Here is a 24,411-nt window from a genome sequence, read left to right as displayed (position 1 = left end):
TCCTGTCTCACATTTAGGTCTTTCATCCATTTTGAGTCTATTTTTGTGTGTGGTGTAAGGAAATGGTCCAGTTTCATTCTTCTGCATGTGGCTGTCCAATTTTCCCAGCACCATTTCTTGGAGAGATTGTCTTCTTTCCACTGGACATTCTTTCCTGTTTTGTCAAAGATTAGTTGACCATAGAGTTGAGGGTCCATTTCTGGTCTCTCTATTCTGTTCCATTGATCTCTGTGTCTGTTTTTGTGCCAGTACCATACTGTCCAGATGATTACGGCTTTGTAATAGAGCTTGAAGTCCGGAATTGTGATGCCACCAGCTTTGCTTTTCTTTTTCAACATTCCTCTGGCTATGCGGGGTCTTTTCTGGTTCCATACAAATTTTAGGATTCTTTGTTCCATTTCTTTGAAAAAAGTGGATGGTATTTTGATAGGGATTGCATTGAATGTGTAGATTGCTCTAGGTAGCATAGACATTTTCACAATATTTGCTCTTCCAATCCATGAGCATGGAACATTTTTCCATTTCTTTGTGGCTTCCTCAATTTCTTTCATGAGTATTCTTATTCTATAGTTTTCTGAGTACAGATTCTTTGCCTCTTTGGTTAGATTTATTCCTGGGTATCTTATGGTTTTGGGTGCAATTATAAATGGGATCGACTCCTTAATTTCTCTTTCTTCTGTCTTGTTTTTGATGTATAGAAATGCCTCTGATTTCTGTGCATTGATTTTATATCCTGCCACTTTACTGAATTCCTGTATGAGTTCTGGCAGTTTTGGAGTGGACCCTTTTGGGTTTTTCACATAAAGTATCATATCATCTGCAAAGAGTGAGAGTTTGACTTCTCCTTTGCCGATTCAGATGCCTTTTATTTCTTTTTGTTGTCTGATTGCTGAGGCTAGGATTTCTAGTAGTATGTTGAATAGCAGAGGTGATAGGGGACATTCCTGCCGTGTTCCTGACCTTAGGGGGAAAGCTCTCAGTTTTTCTCCATTGAGTATGATAATCGCTGTGGGTTTTTCATAGATGCCTTTTATGATATTGAGGTATGTACCCTCTATCACTACACTCTGAAGAGTTTTCATCAAGAAAAGATGCTGTACTTTGTCAAATGCTTTTTCTGCATCTATTGAGAGGATCATATGGTTCTTGTTCTTTCTTTTATTAATGTATTGTATCACACTGATTGATTTGCAGACATTGAACCAACCTTGCAGCCCAGGAATAAATCCCACTTGGTTGTGGTGAATAATCCTTTCAATGTACTGTTGGATCCTATTGGCTAGTCTTTTGGTGAGAATTTTTGCATCCATGTTCATCAGGGATATTGGTCTGTAATTCTCCTTTTTGATGGGGTCTTTGTCTGGTTTTGGGATCAAGGTAATGCTGACCTCATAAAATGAGTTTGGAAGTTTTCCTTCCATTTCTATTTTTTGGAACAGTTTCAGAAGAATAGGTATTAATTCTTCTTTAAATGTTTGGTAGAATTCCCCTGGGAAGCCATCTGGCTCTGGGCTCTTGTTTGTTGGGATATTTTTGATGACTGCTTCAATTTCCTTAGTGGTTATGGGTCTGTTCAGGTTTTCTATTTCTTCCTGGTTCAGTTTTGGTAGTTGATACATCTCTAGGAATGCATCCATTTCTTCCAGGTTATCTAATTTGCTGGCATAGAGTTGCTCATAAGATGTTCTTATAATTGTATTTCTTTGGTGTTGGTTGTGATCTCTCCTCTTTCATTCATGATTTTATTTATTTGGGTCATTTCTCTTTTCTTTTTGATAAGTCTGGTCAGGGGTTTATCAAACTTATCCATTCTTTCAAAAAACTAACTCCTAGTTTTGTTGATCTCTTCTACTGTTCTTTTGGTTTCTATTTCATTGATTTCTGCTCTGATCTTTATTATTTCTCTTCTCCTGCTGGATATAGGCTTTATTTGCTAGTTCTTTCTCCAGTTCCTTTAGATGTAGGGTTAGGTTGTGTATTTGAGACCTTTCTTGTTTCTTGAGAAAGGCTTGTATTGCTATATACTTTCCTCTTAGGACTGTCTTTGCTGCATCCCAAAGATTTTGAACAGTTGTGTTTTCATATTCATTTGTTTCCGTGAATTTTTAAAATTTTTCTTTAATTTCCTGGTTGACCCATTCATTCTTTAGTAGGATGCTCTTTAGCCTCCATGTATTTGAGTTCTTTCTGACTTTCCTTTTGTGATTGAGTTCTAGTCTCAAAGCACTGTGGTCTGAAAATATGCAGGGAATATTCCCAATCTTTTGGTACCACTTGAGACCTGATTTGTGACCTAGGATGTGATCTATTCTGGAGAATGTTCCATGGGCACTAGAGAAGAATGTGTATTCTGTTGCTTTAGGATAGAATGTTCTGAATAAATCTGTGAAGTCCATTTGGTCCAGCGTGTCATTTAAAGCCTTTATTTCCTTGTTGATCTTTTGCTTAGATGATCTGTCCATTTCAGTGAGGGGGGTGTTAAAGTCCCCTACTATTCTTGTATTGTTGATGTGTTTCTTTGATTTTGTTATTAATTGGCTTATATAATTGGCTGCTCTCATGTTAGGGGCATAGATATTTACAATTGTTAGATCTTCTTGTTGGATAGACCCTTTTAGTATGATATAGTGTCCTTCCTCATCTCTTATTATAGTCTTTGGTTTAAAATCTAATCTGTCTGATATAAGGATGGCCACCCCAGCTTTCTTTTGGTGTCCATTAGCATGGTAAATGGTTTTCCACTCCCTCACTTTCAATCTGGAGATGTTTGTGAGTCTAAAATGAGTCTCTTGCAGACAGCAGATCAATGGGTCTTGTTTTTTATCCAGTCTGATACCCTGTGTCTTTTGATTGGGGCATTTAACCCATTTACATTCAAGGTAACTATTGAAAGGTATGAATTTAGTGCCATTGTATTGCCTGTAAGGTGACTGTTACTGTATATTGTCTGTGTTCCTTTCTGGTCTATGTTGCTTTTAGGCTCTCTCTTTGCTTAGAGGACCCCTTTCAATATTTCTTGTAGGGCTGGTTTCGTGTTTGCAAATTCTTTTCATTTTTGTTTGTCCTGGAAGCTTTTTATCTCTCCTTCTATTTTCAATGACAGCCTAGCTGGATATAGTATTCTTGTCTGCATATTTTTCTCATTTAGTGCTTTCAATATATCATGTCAGTCCTTTCTGGCCTGCCAGGTCTCTGTTGATAGGTCTGCTGCCAATCTAATGTTTCTACCATTGTAGGTTACAGACCTTGTGTCCTGAGCTGCTTTCAGGATTTTCTCTTTGTCTCTGAGACTTGTCAGTTTTACTATTAGATGTCAGGGTTTTGACCTATTTTTATTGATTTTGAGAGGGGTTCTCTGTGCCTCCTGGATTTTGATGCCTATTTCCTTCCCCAAATTAGGGACGTTCTCTGCTATAATTTGCTCCAATATACCTTCTACCCTTCTCTCTCTCTTTCCTCTTCTTCTGGGATCCCAATTATTCTAATATTGTTTTGTCTTATGGTATCACTTATCTCTCGAATTCTGCCCTCATGATCCAGTAGTTGTTTATCTCTCTTTTTCTCAGCTTCTTTTTTCTCCATCATTTGGTCTTCTATATCACTAATTCTCTCTTCTGCCTCATTTATCCTAGCAGTTACAGCCTCCATTTTTTATTGCACCTCATTAATACCCTTTTTGATTTCGACTTGGTTAGGTTTTAGTTCTTTTATTTCTCCAGAAAGGGATTCTCTAGTATCTTCCATGCTTTTTTCAAGCCCAGCTAGTATCTTTATAATTGTCATTCTGAACTCTAGTTCCAACAACTTACTAATGTCCTTACTGATTATGTCCCTGGCAGTCGGTACTGCCTCTTGTTCTTTTTTTTTGAGGTGAGTTTTTCTGTCTTGTCATTTTGCCCACAGGAAAATAGAAGAATGAGAGATCAAAATGCTAAAAGGGTAACAACAACCCCAGAAAAATATACACTAAACAAATCAGAAGAGACCCAAAACCAGGGGGGAAAGAAAGGGAAAGGAAAAAAAAAAAAGAATATGATCAGGCTAGTGAATAGATCAGAGCCACACACTAGATTTGGGGCATATTTTGGTCTGTTAGGAGAAACTGCCTCCCAAAATTTTAAAGGAAGAAAAACATATATGTACAAAAATAAGGGTAAATACAATGAAGGGATGGAATATGACTGTAAAGATGAAAGGTATAAAAGATTTTATAAAAGGAATTGATAAGATAAGAAGTTGGTTGAAAAAAGAAAGAAGAAAAATTAAAAAGAAAAAAAAGGGAGAGAATATGATCAGGCAGGAGACTAGAACAAAGCCATACACTAGAGATTTAGGGTATATTTTGGTCTGTTAGAAGAAACTGTATCCCAAAATTTTAAAGAAAGATAAACATATATATATATATAAAATAAGGTTAACTACAATGAAGGGATAGAATATGACTCTAAAAATGAAAATTAAAGAAGATTTTTTAAAAAAGGAATTGAGAAGATGTTGGTTGAAAAAGGGAAAAAGAAAAATTCAAAAAAAATAGAAAAAGAAAAAAATAAAGAAAATTTTAAAAATTAACTTTGAAAGACTAAAGAATCATGGGAAAAAAAGCCATGAATTCTATGTGCTGTATTCCGCTAGTGCAGGAGTTCTGCAGTTCTCATTGATCGGTAAACTTGGTCTTGGCTGGCTGTTCTTGCTGATCTTCTGGGGGAGGGGCCTGTTGCAGTGATTCTCAAATGTCTTTGCCAGAGGCAGAATTGCCCCACCCTTGTCAGGGGCCAGGCTAGGTAATCTGCTCAGGTTTTCTCAGTAGCTTTTGTTCCCTGAAAGCTTTCTATACAGCTTTGGAGGACGAGCGTGAAAATGACAGCCTCCCAATCTCTGCCCTGGAGGAGCCGAGAACTCGGGGCCCTGCTCCTCAGTGCACCCCCAGAGAAAAGCAATCGCTCCCGTCTCCCCGGTCTCCAGCCACAGTCCATGCTCACCCGGCCTGTGACCGAGCATTTCCATCTCTGGCACACAACCCCATGTGGAGTCTCCAAATCAGGCAGATTCCTGTGGTGCACTCCCATGCTGCTCCTCCTGGGGGAGGAAGGGGAGTCTCCCTGGATCTGCTGCTTGTTGGGTCCCTGCTCCAAGAGTGGTGGCCCGACTGTGCCCCAGATCACAGTCAATGGCAACCCTGAGCTGAGAGCCCACTTCTCATCTCCATCTTTGCAGCCAGCTTCCCCCCTCCAATACCTGGCAGCTCTGCCACCCTCAAGCACCCCCAGCCTTTCTGTGACCCCAAGGGTCCTGAGACCACACTGTCCCAGCGAGCATTCCACCCTCCGCTTAGCCACTGGAGCGATGTCCCTCAGCGGAACAGACTTCTAAAAGTTCCAATTTTGTGCTGCTCTGCTCTATTACTTGCCAGTAGCTGGCTGATGGAGACTTCCTCCCCCCGCAGTCTATCTTTCCGTGTATATCGCCTTGGATTCACTTCTCCGCAAGTCCTACCTTCCAGAAAGTGGTTGCTTTTCTGTTCATAGAGTTGCTGCTATTCTTTTCTTTGATCTCCTGTTGAGTTTGTAGGTGTTCAGAATGGTTTGATACCTATCCAGCTGAATTCCTGAGACCAGACAAAATTTAGGTCTCCTACTCTTCTGCCATCTTGCTCCTTACTGACAAATTTCTTATCTTACTGGAACTTCCATTTCCTCACCTATAAAGTGGAGATGAAAATACTTACTAGGATTGCTTGGAAATTTAAACTCTAGGAAATTTCAAATGCTTGGCACATAGCATTTCAGCCCTCTTCAATGTAGTTAATGATGGGTTTTGTACCAAAATTTGTTCTAGGCAATATATATGTAATACATTCTTAGTTACTACCATAATGTCTGGAATGTAATTAGGATTAATAAGTATTTATTCAATTGAAGGGAATGATACAAATGGAAAGAAACGTTTATTTAGTGTCAATAGTATACCAGGCACTCTACATGAATGATTTCTCTAGAGTTGAATCATCACAATATTTCTGTCAGCACTATTATTCCTATTTTATAAACAAGAAAATTAAGGTTCAGAAAATTCTTTGATTTGCTAGTGTTTGGTACTTAGCTATAGGAGGTAAAGCCAATATATAAGTCTATCTAATTCTAAATCTTATGCTCCTTCTAATATGCCAGGCTGGTATTTAACAAATTTGGGATCTTTTCCTAAACCCAGATCATATTTTTCTGGCCAGGGCATTATTCATATTATTATGTGATTAAAAATGTAAAAATCTAATAGCATGTTGCCATTATGGCTGTGAAATTTTTAGATATTCTTGATAAACATTTAGTATATTTCTAAATGTGTGAATGCCCTGGCAGGTAAGCTTTCTGAAAATAAGATAGGAAAACATAAATAACTAGAATCTTGTGGATCTACCTCCAACTAAATGAATGCTACTCTAACACAAATTTAGAGTATGAGTACCACAGTACAGGGAAAAGTATGAAAAACCACACCATATATTTAAACTGAAATACTTTATTCTGTCAAGTTAAAAATTTATTTTTAAACTTTCTTTTTTTTTTAAAAGATTTTATTTATTTATTTGACAGAGAAAGGCACAGCGAGAGAGGGAACAAAAGCAGGGGGAGTGGGAGAGGGAGAAGCAGGCTTCCCGCCAAGCAGGGAGCCCAATGTAGGGCTCGATCCCAGGACCCTGAGATCATGACCTGAGCCAAAGGCAGACGCTTAACAACAGCCACCCAGGTGCCCTTATTTTTAAACTTTCTATTGGAATGCAAAAGAGTAGGTTTCTATAAGGACAGCTGCACTAGAAGCAGTTTATATCAAGAAAACAGAAGTCATGAAGGCTCTATAAGGTCCTTTATTAAAGCTGGGAAAAACAAAAATATCACAAATTTAAAAATTGAAAATATTTCCAAATAAAGAAAGATTTTATAAGTTATGTCACTGTGAGGAAGTCATAAATGGGATTCTTTCCTTTTTTTTTTTTTTAGAGGAAAGGAGAGAGAGAGAGAAAGAGAGAGAGAAGGGCCAGAGGGAGAGAAAGAGAATCAAGCAGACTTGATGTGCGGCTGGATCTCACAACCCTGAGATCATGACCTAAGCCAAAATCAAGAGTTGGATGCTTAACCAACTGAGCCACCCAGGTGCCCCTGGGATTCTTTCCTTTTAATGAGCTGGATAAAAAAATCAATTTAACGACTGAAGGTCAATACTATTCTTTCTGATAAAACAAATAAAGATAAAGACCACTATGTTTTGGAAGTGGCTGAAACTAGAGGCTTTCAGGTTCTAAGACAGTGTTAGAAACAGCAGAACTAGAAATAGTTCAAGCCCACCGCAAATGAAAATGTTGAGTGTATACATAGGATTGAGGTAACCAGTGATAAAAAATTAAACCATAAGATAGTAAGAGGGCAAACACGTACAAATTTCTTAGAAATTGCTTCAAATGTTAAGTTTACAGAAAAAAAATAGTAAAAATATGAGGGATGTCATTTGACTTAATTATATTATCATCATTATTGTCATCACCATTTGTACTAATTTTCAAGGAAAAAGTCATATTTAAATATCAACCAGGGCGCCTGGGTGGCTCAGTCATTAAACGTCTGCCTTTGGCTCAGGTCATGATCCCAGGGTCCTGGGATCGAGTCCCACATCGGGCTCCCTGCTCCGCGGGAAGCCTGCTTCTCCCTCTCCTGCTCCCCCTGCTTGTGTTCCTGCTCTCGCTATCTCTCTCTCTGTCAAATAAATAAATAAAATCTTAAAAATAAATAAATAAATAAATAAACAAATGTCAACCATTAGTTCTACAGAACAGCTTAATCATCCGATTTGCATTCTGTAACATAAGCATCCAGTTTACCTGGTGGACACCTTGTGGAGGAGCAGTCAAACAGCTTCCAAAAATGGGTCTCCTGAAAATGTTTCAGTATTTGTATGATAACAAATGTCACAAAACAGTGCATAAGAACACTTTTATGAGTCTGGGAGCAAAAACAATCTTGAAAGACACATACACGGTGAATTTAAGAGTCTTAAATGTTGTTTTTAGTTTAATTTAACTAAATAGTAGCCATTGTTCTTGCCAAACAAAAGCCCTCAAAATAAAAATATATGTGATGGACACACTGTACTTTTCTTTTTGCACTCTTTTTATGCTATTGCAATATTGCCATTTATTGAAAACTTTCCATGAAACCTGATGTATCTGATTGATGCAATTCATTTAGCATTTCAAACATTCATGAAATTGCCTTTTTGTATTTAGAATGCAATTGTAGTGGGCAATTATAATGTTTTAAAAGTTATTGGTTTTAGGATAATCTATTCTTATATGTTTGATTCAGAACAAGCTTAATTTGTTAGTACAAATGCAACCCTGAAGGGACAAAAAAGAGTACTTTGAAAGCATTAAGTAATGTAAATTACATATCTAATCCAAGCAGTACTGTAGTTTACTTTATAATTTTTGATGGCCATGTGATATAAGCTAAGAATATTCCAAAGCAATGGTTTATAAAGGCTTTCCTATAACATTCTCAAGGAATGACAGTCATTCCATTTAGTTATTTCAAGATGTGTGCACTAATTGGTAAATATAAAATGCATTAAGTTAGTATTAAACCAATGTTGTGTGCACTAAACTTGTTCACGTTAAAATGCATAGCAGCAAATCTTTTGATTGCTTTCAGAACTGTAGGTAACCAATCTCTAAACCTCACGGTACTACCTATGTAGGTTTTACCCTGAAGGTTTACTCAGTGAAGTATGGTGAATTTAAAAAGACTCTGGACAAAGTAAGTGTCCGTCTGTGTTCCAAAGGCAAGGATCAGTTATGCTTTCCTTAGATGTGCCATACCCTGACTTCTTCCTCACTGATCAGAGATAATAATAGGCATGTCATGTTTTCTTAGAAAGCATTTAAAGTTATCTTTTAAAATTCTCAATTTAAAAAATCAAAAATTTCACATTTCCTTTCTATGGATGAAAAGCATATGTTTAATTATTAGTTAATTATCTTGGTAGTAAGTTCTTACTATAGAGAAACTCTAATGTCATGACTTTTCTTTCCATGATCTCTGGCAGGCACCATGTTATGTTTTTTCTCTCAAATATGAAATACAATGAAAAAAATATATTTTATAGGCAATTGCTAACCACTGCATATTCTGTTTTAGCTCCTTTTTCTGATTATGATAAATCATTGCATTTTAAAATCCAGGGAAAGATATATAAGTTTCCTTCCAAGTCAGTACTTGGAATATCTCTGCTTTCAATTTTGCAGTGTTTCAAGAATATTCTTTGCTATTTTTAAAAGTAAAATCAGCAGATTTGAGGTAACAGATGTCAGAAATTATCAAGGCCTTTACAAGCTAATTATTTACCCAAACATCATCTTAAAGGCAAAGTATTCAGAAATAATTATGGCTTTCTATATTTCTCATTGCAGCCATTAGAAATTTCTTTGAGGTCCAAGACTAAAGATTTTTCCAATCCCTCCTTCTGTCCCATTTAGCATTGAATCAGACAGTGAGACACCTGCTTCCAGCTGCATGGAAGATGAACACATAGAAAATTCTGTTGACTTATTATTCTAATATCCCCTGGATATCTTTTACTGAGAATTGTTGAACAATCTAGAAAAGCAGTGTGATAAAAACCAATACACACCAGAATTACATTAGCTTCTCCCTCAAAATTTAGAAAGCTTTTATATTTCACCTTTTCCAAAACACATATAGTAATACAATTGAGTGTACATGATCATTAATTCAGCTTCAATTTACTGATCTCAGGATTCTAGTGGTTCAAAATTAATAGTCTGTGCTTTTTAGGCATAATGGTCTAGAGGCAACAGGCCAGACCTGTGTGGAAGAAACAGCAAGTTCTTATCTTATAGGCAAAAAGGTACCTCGTCTCCAAGAGTTATCTTCTGTTTTACGCTATCATATTATGGGTTCCATCTCCAATGCCAATTTCAATTGATCACTTGGAGTGCCAGATGAAAAATAATTTCTAACTATGTCACTATGCATCAGGAAAGGCTATCATGATCAATTCGTATCTGACCAGGGTACAGGAGTGGGTAGCAAACTTTCCTAGGCAAGTAATTTGCCATCTCTGTAATAGCAAACATGTTCCCACTTGAAGGTTCCCTTGTTGGAAAAGGATTGCCATTAGGATAAACAAGGTAACAGTCAAAAGAGGAGGGCAAAGAGAAGTAATAAAACAGACAGTTTTAAAACATAAAACTTACTTCCATATTCCCCTTAAAACATAACTGTACTTATTCCCAACTACTTCATCTGATCAGATTTACCATACTTTTTAAAAAATCTTTTTAAAAGTTAAACTAGTTAAGGAAAACAAAACTAAGTTTTATTCAGGAGAATAAAAGACTGAGTAGTTGAATGCATTTTGTATTTTTTTCCAAGCAGTTAATTGTCAGTATATATATGCATATGTATGTATATATAATTAGCTAATCAATAACTTCTTTATACCATATAGTTTTACTTATGTATAGTGTTCCCCATTAAAAAACTGATTTTGTGTTGTTTAAAAATTAGAAATGTCTACTAGACTTCTGTGAACTTTGAGCATACTAGGTTATTTCTACAGAAAGCAGAGCTTGCTTGGTGGTGGAAAACTTGTCTGCCTAAGGTGAAAATTTACACTAGAGATTATTCAAATTGATTGGCCACAGTTTAGTGAACATATGTCCTCCTGCAAAGCTGCTTTCTCCTTCCCTAACATATCCGAAGGAGCACAAAAATAGGTGGCAGAAGAAGGGATATACAACAGATTTTATTATCACTGGTCAGACAGTAACAGCTGTCACATGAAGCTAGGTTTGCCAAGAAAAAAAATATATTTTTTTTCCTGTGACTTAAGATGATACATGATTTCTCCACACATACACACAAAAAAACCCCTTTATTGTAGAGGTATTTCTATAAAGTCCAAATAATCACCTTTTCTGCTCTACATTTTAATGCTAGTCCTAGCCAGCAGGATAAGGCAAGAAAAATAAAATAGTAGGAATTGGTAAAAGAAATAAGTAAAACTGTGATTATTTACAGCTGATAATAATATATAGAGAAACTATAAAAGAATCTAGAGATAAGTATTGGTGTCAACAAGAAGGTTTAGCAAGATTGCTTGATTTAAAATCAATATTTGAAGAACAATTATTTTATATATTCCAGAGAACTCATTAGAAAATGAAAATTTTAGGCCAAGAGGTGGAGTCCCTGACATAAGCTAGGAAGGACAATTCATTCTCTGTAAGAGGTCACATGAAGAGAGGATGAATACCGATGCATCAATGCATGGATGACCACCTAGACCTAAAAAGAAAGAAAGAGGACTTCCAGGGAAGATAGTGGTGTAGGAGGACCCTAAGCTCCCCTCTCCCCATGAATACTAGATGACACCCACATCAGTGTAAATAGCCCAAAAAATGACCTGAAGACTTGCAGAGAAAACTCTGTGGGCCCAGATATGGATCCCACACAGGGAAGACAAATCCCCATAACATTTGGCTTTGAAACCCAGAGGGGCTGGATTTTGCAAGTTCTTACAATCAGTGGGACTTAAAACCTGGAACTTTAAAAATCAGCAGACTGAGTCCTTGCCTTTAAAGGGACAGCACAACAAACAGCCTTGCAGAGATACTACATAGAAGCAGCAGTTTGCAAAAATAGCTGGGGTATATGGGACAGGGATTTGTTTACTAATCTCAAAGCATGTACCAGAGAGGCAAGGATCCTTGGGAAACCTCTCCAGGAACAAAGGAGATGGCAGGTGCCATTCCCCTCCCCTGTCCCTCAGCCTTGACACAAGGACACCTGTGGGAACCAGTACTGCTCGAACACTTGCTACCTAACTTGCTAAGAGTGCACCTCACCCATACATTCTCCTGTAGACATGCCCCCTCCAACCAGTCCTCAGTTCCAGGTATCTTCCCACAGTAGACCCACTCAAACTTGGTAACAGTCCCTAAAACCTGCCCCCATGTTCTTCTGTGGTCCTGCCTCCTTGAGTACACTCTTGGCCAGAGCCCAGCCAAAGCAGTGACACAAGCCTGGCTGTGTGCAAGCAGCCCTGATAGCAGCCAGCACCACTCCAAAGTGATTCTTGCTGCCCGTAGAGGGGAAGATAACCACACATATCAGTTCAACTGCAGCCCCAGCAGGGGGCTGAGGGCAAACATCTGGTTTGACTTCAGGCCCTGACCACCAACCACAGCTTCTCAGGGGACAACAAAGTGCCCTGCAGTTTGGTGCTACTGTATGCCTGGCAAACACCTGGTCTGACTCAATTCAAACCCAAGGTGGCCCCAGACTGGCCCACTAACAACACAGGGACAAAACCCTGCCCACAACAGGCAAAGAGAGCCACCGCAGACAACTGGACTGAAAGCAAATGTGACTCAGCCACAACAGTAGTTTGCACACCACAGAGATAGGAGACACCCCTGAAGTGCCAGGTTCTGAACAGGGGATATTGTACTGCAGAGTACACTACAGGACCTCTTCTTCATAAGGTCACCTCTTTCAAGAAAAGACATAGCTGACTTTCCTAATACATAAAAACAGACACAGGAAGTTAGACAAAATGAGGAGACAGAGGAATATGTCCCAAACGAAAGAACAGGAAAAAATCATCAAGAGAGCTAAACAAAATGAAGATTAAGTTATATGTCTGATAGAGAATTTAAAGTAATGCTCATAAAGATACTCACTGTACTTGAGAAAAGAATGGAGAACCTCAGTGAGATCCTCAACAAAGAGAAAACATGAAAAAGAACCAGATGAAGATGAAGAACTCAATAACTGAAATTAAAAATACACTAGAAAGAATAAATAGTAGACTAGAGGAAGCAGATCAGTGACCTGAAGGATGGAGTAATGGAAAGCAATCAAGCTGAACAAGAGAGGAAAAAAATTTAAAAAATGAAAACAGACCAAGGGAACTCAGTGAAAATATTCAAGCATAATAACATTTGCCTTATAGGGATCCCAGAAGGAGAAGAGAGAGAAAAGGGGGCAGAAGAATGGATTTGAAGAGATAAACTTCCCAAATCTGGGAGAGAAAACAGAAATCCAGATCCAGGAATCACAGAGAGCCCCTAACAAAATCAACCCAAGGAGGTCCATGCTAAGACACATAGTAATTAAATGGCAAAAAGTAGTGATAGAGAATTTTAAAAGCAGCAATAGAAAGAATACAGTTACATATAAGGGAAACCCCATGAGGCTATCAGCTGATTTTTTGGCAAAATTTTACAGGCCAGAAGGGAGTGGCATGATATATTCAAATGCTAAAAGAAAAAAAACATGAAACCAAGAATACTCTATCCATCAAGTCTATCATTCAAAATAGGAGAGATAAAGAGTTTCTCAGACAAACAAAAGGTAAAGGAATTCATCACCACTAAACCAGCCCTACAAGAAATGTTAAAGGGGATTCTTTAAGTGGAAAAGAAAGACCATAAATAGGAATAAGAAAAGTAGAAGCACAAAAGCAGTAAAATTAAGTATATCTATAAAAATCATTTAAGGGACCCACAAAATAAAAGTATATACATAAAGTATGATACCATATACCTAAAATGTGGGAGGTATAAAGAATGGGTTTAAAGTTAAGTGACCATCAACTTAATATAATATAAACTGCTGTATGCATAAGATGTTCTATATAAACCCAATGACAACCACAAATCAAAAACCAGTAATAGATATGCAAAAATTAAAGAGAAAGGAATCCAATTCTATAACTAAAGAAAGATAGCAAACTGCGATAGAAGAGAGCAAGTGAAGAAAACAACAGAGAGGAACTACAAAAACAACCATAAAAATCTAACAAAACAGTAATAAGTACATACCTATCAATAATTACTTTGTAAATGGACCAAATCCTCTAATCCAAAGACATAGGGTGATAGAATGGTAAAAAAGCAAGACCCATCTAAATTCTGCTTATAAGAGACTCAATTCAGAGGCGCTTGGGTGGCTCAGTCAGTTGAGTGTCCAACTCTTGGTTTCTGCTCTGGTGGTGCTCTCAGGATCATGGGATTGGCCCTGCATTGGGCTCTGCACTGAGCGTGGAGTCTGCTTTTCCCCTTTTGCCCCCTCTGCCCCTCCCCCAATGCTCTCTCTCTCTCTAAAATAAATAAATCTTAAAAAAGAAAAAAACAAGGGACTCATTTCAGACCTAAAGACACATGCAGATTGAAAGTGAAGGGTTGGAAAAGCATCTATCATGCAAGTGGAAGTGAGAAGAAAGCTGGGATTGCAATACTTATATTGGACAAAATGACTTTAAAACAAACATTGTTAACGAGAGACAAAGAACAACACTCTATGATCATAAAGGGAACAATCTAACAAGAAAATATAACAATTGTAAATATTTATGCTCTCAACATGGGAGCAGCCAAATGCATAAAATAGTTAATAACAAATATAAAGAAAGTAATCAACAGTAATACAATAATAGTAGGGGATTTTAACACCCCACTTATGTCCATGGACAGATCATGCAACCAGAAAATCAACAAGGAAATAGTGACTTAGAATGGCACATTGGACCAGAAAGATTTAACAGATACATTCAGAACATTCCATCGTAGAACAATAGAATACACATTATTTTCAAGTGCACATAGAACATTCTCCAGAATACATCATATATTAGTCCACAAAACAAGTCTCAACAAATTGAAAAAGACTGCAGTCATACCAAGCATCTTTTCCAAACACAGTGCTATGAAACTAGAAATCAATGACAAAAAATCTGGAAAGACCACAAATACATGGATGTTAAATTACATGCTACTAAACAATGAGTGGGTCAATCAGGAAATAAAAGAAGAAATTTAAGGAGGGCATGTACTGCATGGAACACTGGGTGTTATACAAAAACAATGGATCGTGGATCACCACATCAAAAACTAATGATGTATTGTATGGTGACTAACAACATAATAAAATAAAATTAAAAAAAAAAAGAAATTTAAAAGTACACAGAAACAAATGAAAATGAAAAGACAATGGTCCAAAACCTTGAGGATGCAGCAAAGGCAGTGCTAAAGGGGAAGTTTATAGCTATATGGGCCTACCTCAAGAAGCAAGAAAAATCTCAAATAAGCAACCTTACTTTAAACCTAAAGGAGCTAGAAAAAGAAGAACAAACAAAACACCAAACCAGTAGAAGGAAGGAAATAATAAAGATTAGAGCAGAAATAGATGATATACAAACTGAAAAAACAATAGGACAGATCAATGAAACCAGGAGCTGGTTCTTTGAAAAGAATCAACAAAATTGATAAAGCTTTAGCCAGACTCATCAAACAGAAAGAGAGAGAGAGAGGACTCAAATACAAAAGCAGAAACAAAAGAGGAGTAAGAACAGCTGACACCACAGAAATTCAAAGGATTATAAGAGAATATTATGAAAAATTTGCCAACAAATTGGACAACCTAGAAGAAATGGATAAATTCCTAGAAACCTATAACCTCCCAAAACTGAACCAAGAAGAAATAGAACATTTGAACAGACCAGCAATGAAACTGAATCAGTAATCAAACAACTCCCAACCAATAAAAGTCCAGGACCAGATGGTTTCACAGGTGGATTCTACCAGATATTTAAAGAGTTAATACCTGGGTTGGAGGGAAGCAAATCAACTACAGCCATGTTTTATCCAAATGCTCATGAGAGTTTTGGGGAATATCCCTCTCTGCGTGCTTTATCTGAGTCTCAGTCCCCAGAATCTCTAGCTTTTGAAAGGGACAGGGAAATTGTTTTGCATTCAAAGAAGGATATGTAATGATATTTTTTCCCATGCCAGAGTATAAAGATTAAGCATGAGGCCAGATCGATGGGCTTAACCCATGAACCACTACATTCTGTGGGAGGGAATCTCTCGGGGTAAGGCAGGGTTTTTCTACATCATGTCTCATAACTCACTCTTGGGACAGGGTGCTAGACTGTCCCAAGCAATGGGTTGTGACAGAATGCAAAGGAGTTATTGCAGGAACAGCTGCAGACCTGCTGCTCCTAAGCTTACTCCCACCCCATTCTGGACTGATAGAATTTTATTTGCTTCCTTGGATAACTGCACTTTGGGCCTTACTTTCTCCAGGATGCCAACTGCACTAGCTGTGTGTGAGTGATGTATCTTGTGCATTGTAACTTCTTTTGGTAATACAAATATTCTAGTCTTGTATTTTTGTGTATTTTAATCTTAGGGCCCTTGTTCCTGCACTGTATTCTCAGGTACATGAGCAATCTCAGGGATAAGTCAGCAGCCGCTCCAGGTCTGCACAGCAAGAATACTTTTTGTTTTATCACCAGGGAGAAAAAATATTTGGAGTGCATAACCTATTGAACTACCTCATTTATGCCAATTAAATTTGGCTTTTCTGTCATACTGTTCTCTTGAAACCCCTCCACCTTCAGTGTTCCATGGGAGACTAGGTTTTAACTCCATTGCCTCATGACTTGAACTCCTTCTACCAGAAGATTGAAATTGGTCTGAACAGAAAAATGTGGTGCAGGAGGGTTAGGAGAGGCTGCACCAAGTGAAAGGTGCAGAGGAGAAGCCAAGATTAGTTGAAGGTTTTCTATATGTGTGATAGAGGATCCCTGTTCTGGACTTAGAATCCCAGAGCACAGGACTCACTTCACATACCAGATCCATCCTTCACTGGATCGGGTTAGGCCTACCAGGCATAATAGGCTCTGTGTGTGTGTGTGTGTGTGTGTGCACACGCGTGTGTGTTAAAAAAATGGGTTGTTAAGGATAGGTTTAAGAACAATACCTCTGTACCCATCTTGAGCTGCCATGGGATGGGTGTATGATGCAAGGGCTAAATTTCTTAATCTTTATAACTGGGCTTTCCTTATTGGCTTGCAGAGAGACCATAAGCTATGGCTTCTTTGTGGTGCCTGGAGCTGGCGTCCTGCCTTGCTGCAGCAGTGGTTAGTGTCGTGGTAGCTAACAGGGAAAAGAAGATTTCATTTATATGCCGTGAGATCCCCACAAACTTACCTCACTGTGTTGAAACAGGGTAAATGCAATAGAACACATTGGGAGATGTGTGTCTGATCTGGAGTTCTTGTCTCTCCCAATCACTGGCCCCCTCTAGTTATTGTATTTGTCTGGGCTTTGTAAGACTTCACAAATAGCTGATTGTGTGATTGCTAGGTGGCCTGCTCTGTGTAAATATAATGTATTGGTCTTCTCCATGTTCTCTTGGGGTTTTATTGTTTAAAACCTTTTTGTATTGAGAAAAATAGCCAAAGCATCTTTGACAAAATGTTCTACACCAGGAAAAGAATCTGGGACATAGCTTGGTGAGCCTCTTGAAGAATGGGGGTCTTGAACCATCCTTTCTTTTTTGTTCCCCTTACCCTATTTCCTATTTTGGGCTAGATCTTCTGTCCTAAAAACTTGATTCCTACCCTATCCCCTCTTTTATCACCCTTTTATCCCCCCAAAACCCTCACTCATACACATTTGATTTGTGGGGTGTCTCCATGACTCCTCATGATTTGTGCAAAAATTCTGAAGATGCTAAGTAAGATCACTCCATCCCTTGTTCCCAATCTCCTGTGTCAAGACCATTCCTTAATGTACTTTATACCAATACACTTTTATTTGGATGGATCAAACCTACTTTAATCTCTAATCTTAGGGTAGAGAGAAGCAGAAGGAATGGGGGCGGGCTTCCGTATAGAAAGTAGAGTTGGGTGACCACGAAAGGGAAAATGAATGTTTATCCATGTAACTCAGGAATTTTTATGCAGCTGCAAGAAACTTATGTCAAAGTGGCCACAAGATTGTTTAACAGGAGATGGACGAATGTAACTCCATGTTTACTGCTAGAAACCAAAGCTTTGTGTGAAATCTTGAATTTATGGGGAGTGGGGGAGGGTAGGAAAACTCTGTTCTTTCCCTGATCCCTTCCCCTCATTTCTGAACTGCAGGAAACTGAGCCCTCTTGGGGTTTACTTACTCCATCTCTGAGGAGTGTTTATTTGATGGTTGATTTTTCTGTGCCAGGTACTTCCTTTCCCATTTGCTATTGTTTTGTAATACACATGCTGACCCTTTTCCCTTCTCTCTTTACCCTGGAAAAATACAGTGAATAAATAAAAAACTTACTGTAATGAATAAAAAGAAGACTTAGTAACTATTCTTCTCTAACTCTTCTAAAAAATAAAAGAGGAAGGAAGCCTTCCAAATTCATTCTATGAGGTCAACATTAACCTGATACTAAAACCAGATAAAAACATTACAAAAAGAGAATTACAGGCCAATATCTCGGATGGACATAGATGCAAAAATCTTCAACAAAATATTAGCAAACTTAATCCAACAATACATTAAAAAAATCATTCACCATGATCAAGTGGAATTTATTCCTGGGATGCAAAGTTGGTTCAATATTCACAAATCAATCAACGTGATACATCACATCAACAAGAGGGAAGATAAAAACCCTTAACAAGCTAAGCTTAGAGGGAACATACATCAGCATAATAAAGGTCATATATGGAAAACCCACATCATCTTCAATGGGGAAAAACTGAGAGCTTTTCCTCTACAGTAAGGAATAAGACAAGGATGTCCATTCTTATCACTTTTATTCAACATAGTATTAGAAGTCCTAGAGACAGCAGAAAAAGGAATAAAAGGCATCCAAATTGGTAAGAAAGAAGTAAAACTTTCACTATTTGCAGATGACATGATACTCTATATAGAAAACCCTAAAGATTCCACCCCCAAAATACTAGAGCTGATAAAGGAATTCAGTAAAGTTGTAGGATAAAAAAATCAATGTACAGAAATCTATTGCACTTCTATTCACCAATAATGAAGCAGCAGAAAGAGAAATTAAGAAAAAAAATCCCATTTACAATTGCACCAAAAATAATAAAATACGTAGGAATAAACTTAACCAAAGAGCTGGAAGACTTGGGCTCTGAAAAGTATAAAACATTGATGAAAGAAATTGAAGATGACACAAACAAATGAAAGATATTCCATGCTCATGGATTAGAAGAACAAATACTGTAAAATGTCCTTACTATCTAGAGCAATCCACAGATTTAATGCAATCCCTATCAAAATACTAACAGCGTTTTTCATAGAACTAGAACAAATAATCTATCAAGACTTACTATAAATCTACAATATTCAAAACAAAGTAGCGTTGGTGAGAGAATAGACAGATCAGTGGACCAGAATAGAGAGCCCAGAAATAGACTCACATTAGTATATTCAACTGATCTTTGACAAAGAAGCAAAAACAATACAATGGACCAATGAAAGTTGTTTCAACAAATGTTGCTGGAGCAATGGGTCATCCACATGCAAAAAAAAAAGAAAAAAGAAAAAAGAAAGGAAGGAAGGAAGAAAGAATCTGACATAGATCTTAAAGCTTTCACAAAAATGAATTAAAAATGGATTATATATAGAGTTATAAAACCTAAAATTATTTAATTCCTAGAAAATAAACCTAGATGACCTTGGGTTTCTTGATGACTTTTTAGATATAACACCAAAGTAACGATCCATTAAAGAAATAATTGATAAATTGCACTTCATTAAAATTTTAAAAAATTATGCTCTACCAAAGATAATATCAAGAGAGTGAAAAGTTAGTGCACAGACTGGCAGAAATACTTGCAAAGACACATCTGATAAAGGACTATTATCAAAAACATAGAAAGTCTTAAAACTCAACAGTAAGAAAACAAAACAACCTCATTGATGGTCCAAAGGCCTTAACCGATCCTTTACCAAACAAGATACACAAGTGGGAAATAACCATATGAAGAGATGCCCTGCATCATATGCCATAAGGGAAATGCAAATTAAAGCAACAATGAGATGCCACTACACACCTATAAGAATGGCTAATATGCCAGAAAACTGACAACACCAAATGCTTGTGAACATTAGAAGCAATAGGAACTCTCATAAATCGTTAACAGGAATTAAAAATGGTATACAGTTTGGAAGGCAGTTTGGTAGTTTCTTAGAAAATAAAACATATTCTTACCATATGATCTAGCACTTATGCTCCTTTGTGTTTAACCAAAGGAGTTGAAAATATGTTCATACACAGGGATATTTATAGCAGCTTTATTCATAATTGTCAATACTTGGAAACAACCTGGATGTCCCTTAGTAGGTTAATGGATAGATGTGATATATCTACACAATGGAATATCATTCAGCACTACAAATAAATGAGCTATTCAGCCATGAAAAAAGTGGAGGAATCTTAAATACACACTAATAAGTGAAAAAAAAGTCAATTTGAAAAGCTTCCTACTGTATGATTCCATCTATATGACATTCTGGAAAAGGAAAAACTATGGAGATAGTAAAAAGATCAGTGGTTGCCAGTGGTAAGGCAGGGAGTGAGGGATGAATAGAGAGCAGAGGATTTTTAGGTCAGTAAGTCTGTTCTGTTTGATACTATAATGGAGAGTACATGCCATTATACATTTGTCCAAACCCATAGAATGCACAGCAAGAGTGAACCCTAATGTTAAATATGGATTCTGGGTGATAATGATATAGCAATGTAGGTTCATCAATTCTAACAAATTCACCACTCTGATGGGGTATGTTGATAATGAGAGAGGTTATGCATATGTGGGAGAAGGAGATATATGGGAATTCTCTGTACCTTCTGCTCAATTTTGCCATAAATCTAAAACTTCTCTAAAAAATAAAGTCTATTAAAATAATAAGTAGATAATTTAAAGCAACTGTTGTGATGGAGGAGGGGTTTTGGAGAAGGCCCTAACTCTGATAATACTCATTTCAGACTCTTTGAAGGGAGAAACTCATAGCTGTAAATATGACCGGAATAGAAAAGACTCCTCTGCAGAATATATAACCACACACAGCTTTTTACCTGTACTCCTCCCTCTCCTTTTCTGTTTCATATATGGTCAAGCTGATTAAAAAAAAAAGCATAGGTGCTCCCTCTTTTTGTGCCAGTGGGAGATTCAAACCATACAGACCTCTGTCCATGTGCAGGAACTCTCACACCAGCCCCACCCTCTAACTACAATAAAACCTCAAGCCAGTCTCTTTTATCTGTCTGTCAAGCAATATTTGGTTCTTCTTGGGAAACATACTCTCTTCTCCCAAAAAGCCTTATTCTCTAAGAAATAGCCTTTTCATATCCTTTTATTGTATTTGTGCCATCATCAATTTTGACATCTGAACCAAATTTTTGGGTTGGAGGTCCATCTCATTTTTGTGAGTGACAACAATATTACCACAGTTAGCTAGATTTTGCTCTAGAATAGAACATGTATGTCACCTCGGAACTTAATATCATACATGCCATGTTCTCTCAGTTGTAGTGTAAATGACAGTCTGGTCATACAGAACTTTATCAACGAGTCCATAGATGTTCAGTTCCGAAAATCAAATAGTCTGAATTATTCTCATGATATTGTTATTAGCACCATTATCCTTAAGCAAAAAATGCAACTTTTCCCTATGTCCTAGAAACATGTAATATTCAACTTGATGTCTGTATGTAGGAGTTAGCTTGTAACTGGGAACACTAGTCAAGTGACCTGCTTGTTTAAGGATCCTAAGGTTCCTAGAGAAGACAGGGCAGGATCTGAAAACCAACTGGTTTAGGAATAGTAAATCAGTGATTCTTAGCCATACAAAAAATTTAGGGTTCTGAAAACCTGCAAGTCAAGTCAGCTGATTCTTATGATGACTCAGAGTGTTCTATTCTAGAGCAAAATCTAGTTAATTGCTTTATTATTTCACAAGTATCCCTTTTGGTTTCTTCTAAATCCACAAATCACACAAAAGGTCTCTTTCATGCAGTGGAATTTGAGTGGCACAGAATAACCATGACTTTGATGGGAAGTATGATTTCATGTCTTTGATTACAGTGTTAATCAAAATCAAGTGGAAAGATTGACCTACATGCTCACACTATAGCCTAGTTTTATGGATTAGTTTGCTTGCTTATTGCATTGGCCAAAAATATCTCTGATTGCTGTCACTTCATGGGGAAACATTTTCAGGATTAGAAAAATAATGACTTTCCCCCCTGAGATAACAAATTGGGAAATGCTATTCTGCCACAGATAGTTCTCGGTTTTCCACTTCATTAGCCATGAAGGACAATGCTTTGTGCTGAAATGGGAGATCCATTAGAATGGGTAGTAATCTGAGAATCCATAATGGCTCTACAGAAAATTTATCCACACCCCAAATTAAAGTGAGTGTGCTCTGACTATACCTTGCAGCTGAATTTTGAGATATAAGGTGCATTTTAAATAAATTTCAATTTCTCTATAACTCAGAAGCTATTCCTATGGAGCCTCCTTTAAAGAGATGAGAATGATTTGGTACTTTAATGTGGCTCAAATCAGGTCAAAGTAAATTAAAATTATCTCTGACAAAGGAAAACTGCAACACAACTTTAAATGAAATTTCTATTTGCAACTAGTATCTGCAACTCACCAATCAGAATATAATATTCTGATTTTTTTTTTTTTTAAGATTTTATTTATTTATTTGACAGAGAAAGACACAGCGAGAGAGGGAACACAAGCAGGGGGAGTGGGAGAGGGAGAAGCAGACTCCCTGCCGAGCAGGGAGCCCGATGCGGGACTCGATCCAGGGACTCCAGGATCATGACCTGAGCCGAAGGCAGTCGCTTAACCAACTGAGCCACCCAGGCGCCCTATAATATTCTGATTTTAACCTTGCAACTTAGCTTCATGCATTGTTCTTCCTTATACCTTTCTTTTTTGATAAATCAAATAATGGCACTTTCAGTATATATATGCAATTGTGCTTGTCTACATGAAAAGGAGAGAGAGAAGATTTAATTAGTGACTACTATGCTAGCATTTACATTTGCTCTGTTATTTCTTTTATATATGTTTTATGTTTTTTTAATTCTTCTATTACTCTATTACTATCTTTTTTCATGCTAAAGATATTTTCTTCTACACCATTTTCATTCCCTTCTTGTTTCCTTTATCCTATTGTTTTCCAAGTCATTTTTTTAGTGGTTGCCTTAAGAATTACAATTAGCATATTAAACATTAACAAGTAACATATTAACATGATTACCAATTTTATTTCAATTGTATACCAAAAAATTGCTGCAACATAGCAACTCTTCCTCGTCCATCCTTGTGCTATTATAGTCATACCAATGACATCTTCTTGTAAGTCCACCAGAATAGTTTTATAATTTTTGCATTATGTAGCTGGTTTTTATTTATTATTTTTATTATTTATTATTATATTATGTTCAGTTGGTTTTTTTTTTTAAGATTTTATTTATTTATTCGACAGCGAGAGCAGGAACACAAGCAGGGGGAGTGGGAGAGGTAGAAGCAGGCTTCCCAGGAGCAGGGAGCCTGACAGGGAGCTCAATCCCAGGACTCTGGGATCATGACCTGAGCCGAAGTCAAAAGCTTAATGACTGAGCCACCCAGGTGCCCCATGTCCAGTTGTTGTTGTTTTTTTTTTAATATTTTTATTTATTTATTTGAGAGAGAGAGAGCATGAGGGGGGGAGGGTCAGAGGGAGAAGCAGACTCCCTGCCGAGCAGGGAGTCCAATGTGGGACTCGATCCTGGGATTCTAGGATCATGACCTGAGCCGAAGGCAGTTGCTTAACCAACTGAGCCACCCAGGCGTCCCTCCAGTTGGTTTTTATTTTTTTTTTTATTTTTATTTTTTTAAGATTTTATTTTTTTATATGACAGAGAGACACAGCGAGAGAGGGAAGACAAGCAGGGGGAGCGGGAGAAGGAGAAGCAGGCTTCCTGCGGAGCAGGGAGCCCGACGCGGGGCTCGATCCCAGGACCCTGGGATCATGACCTGAGCCGAAGGCAGACGCATAACGACTGAGCCACCCAGGCGCCCCTCCAGTTGGTTTTTAAAACAGGTAGGAGAGGGCGCCTGGGTGGCTCAGTTGGTTAAGCGACTGCCTTCGGCTCAGGTCATGATCCTGGAGTCCCGGGATCGAGTCCTGCATCGGGCTCCCTGCTCGGCAGGGAGTCTGCTTCTCCCTCTGACCCTCCTCCTTCTCATGCTCTCTGTCTCAAATAAATAAATAAAATCTTTAAAAAAAAAAAAAAAACAGGTAGGAGATGGGGCGCCTGGGTGGCTCAGTCCATTAAGCGTCTGCCTTCAGCTTGGGTAGTGATCCCAGGGTCCTGAGGTCGACCCCTGCTTCAGGCTCCCTGCTCAGTGGGGGGCTTGCTTCTCCTGCTCCCTCTGCAACTCCCACTGATTGTGCTCTCACTCTCTCTCTGTCAAATAAATAGGTAAAATCTTGAAAAAAATAATAAAACAGGTAGAAAAAAAAGAATT

Source organism: Neomonachus schauinslandi, chromosome X, assembly GCF_002201575.2.
Source record: "Neomonachus schauinslandi chromosome X, ASM220157v2, whole genome shotgun sequence".
Lineage (NCBI taxonomy): Eukaryota > Metazoa > Chordata > Mammalia > Carnivora > Phocidae > Neomonachus > Neomonachus schauinslandi.
The sequence above is the reverse complement of the archived record's forward strand: the minus strand, read 5'-3'. Positions refer to the sequence as shown.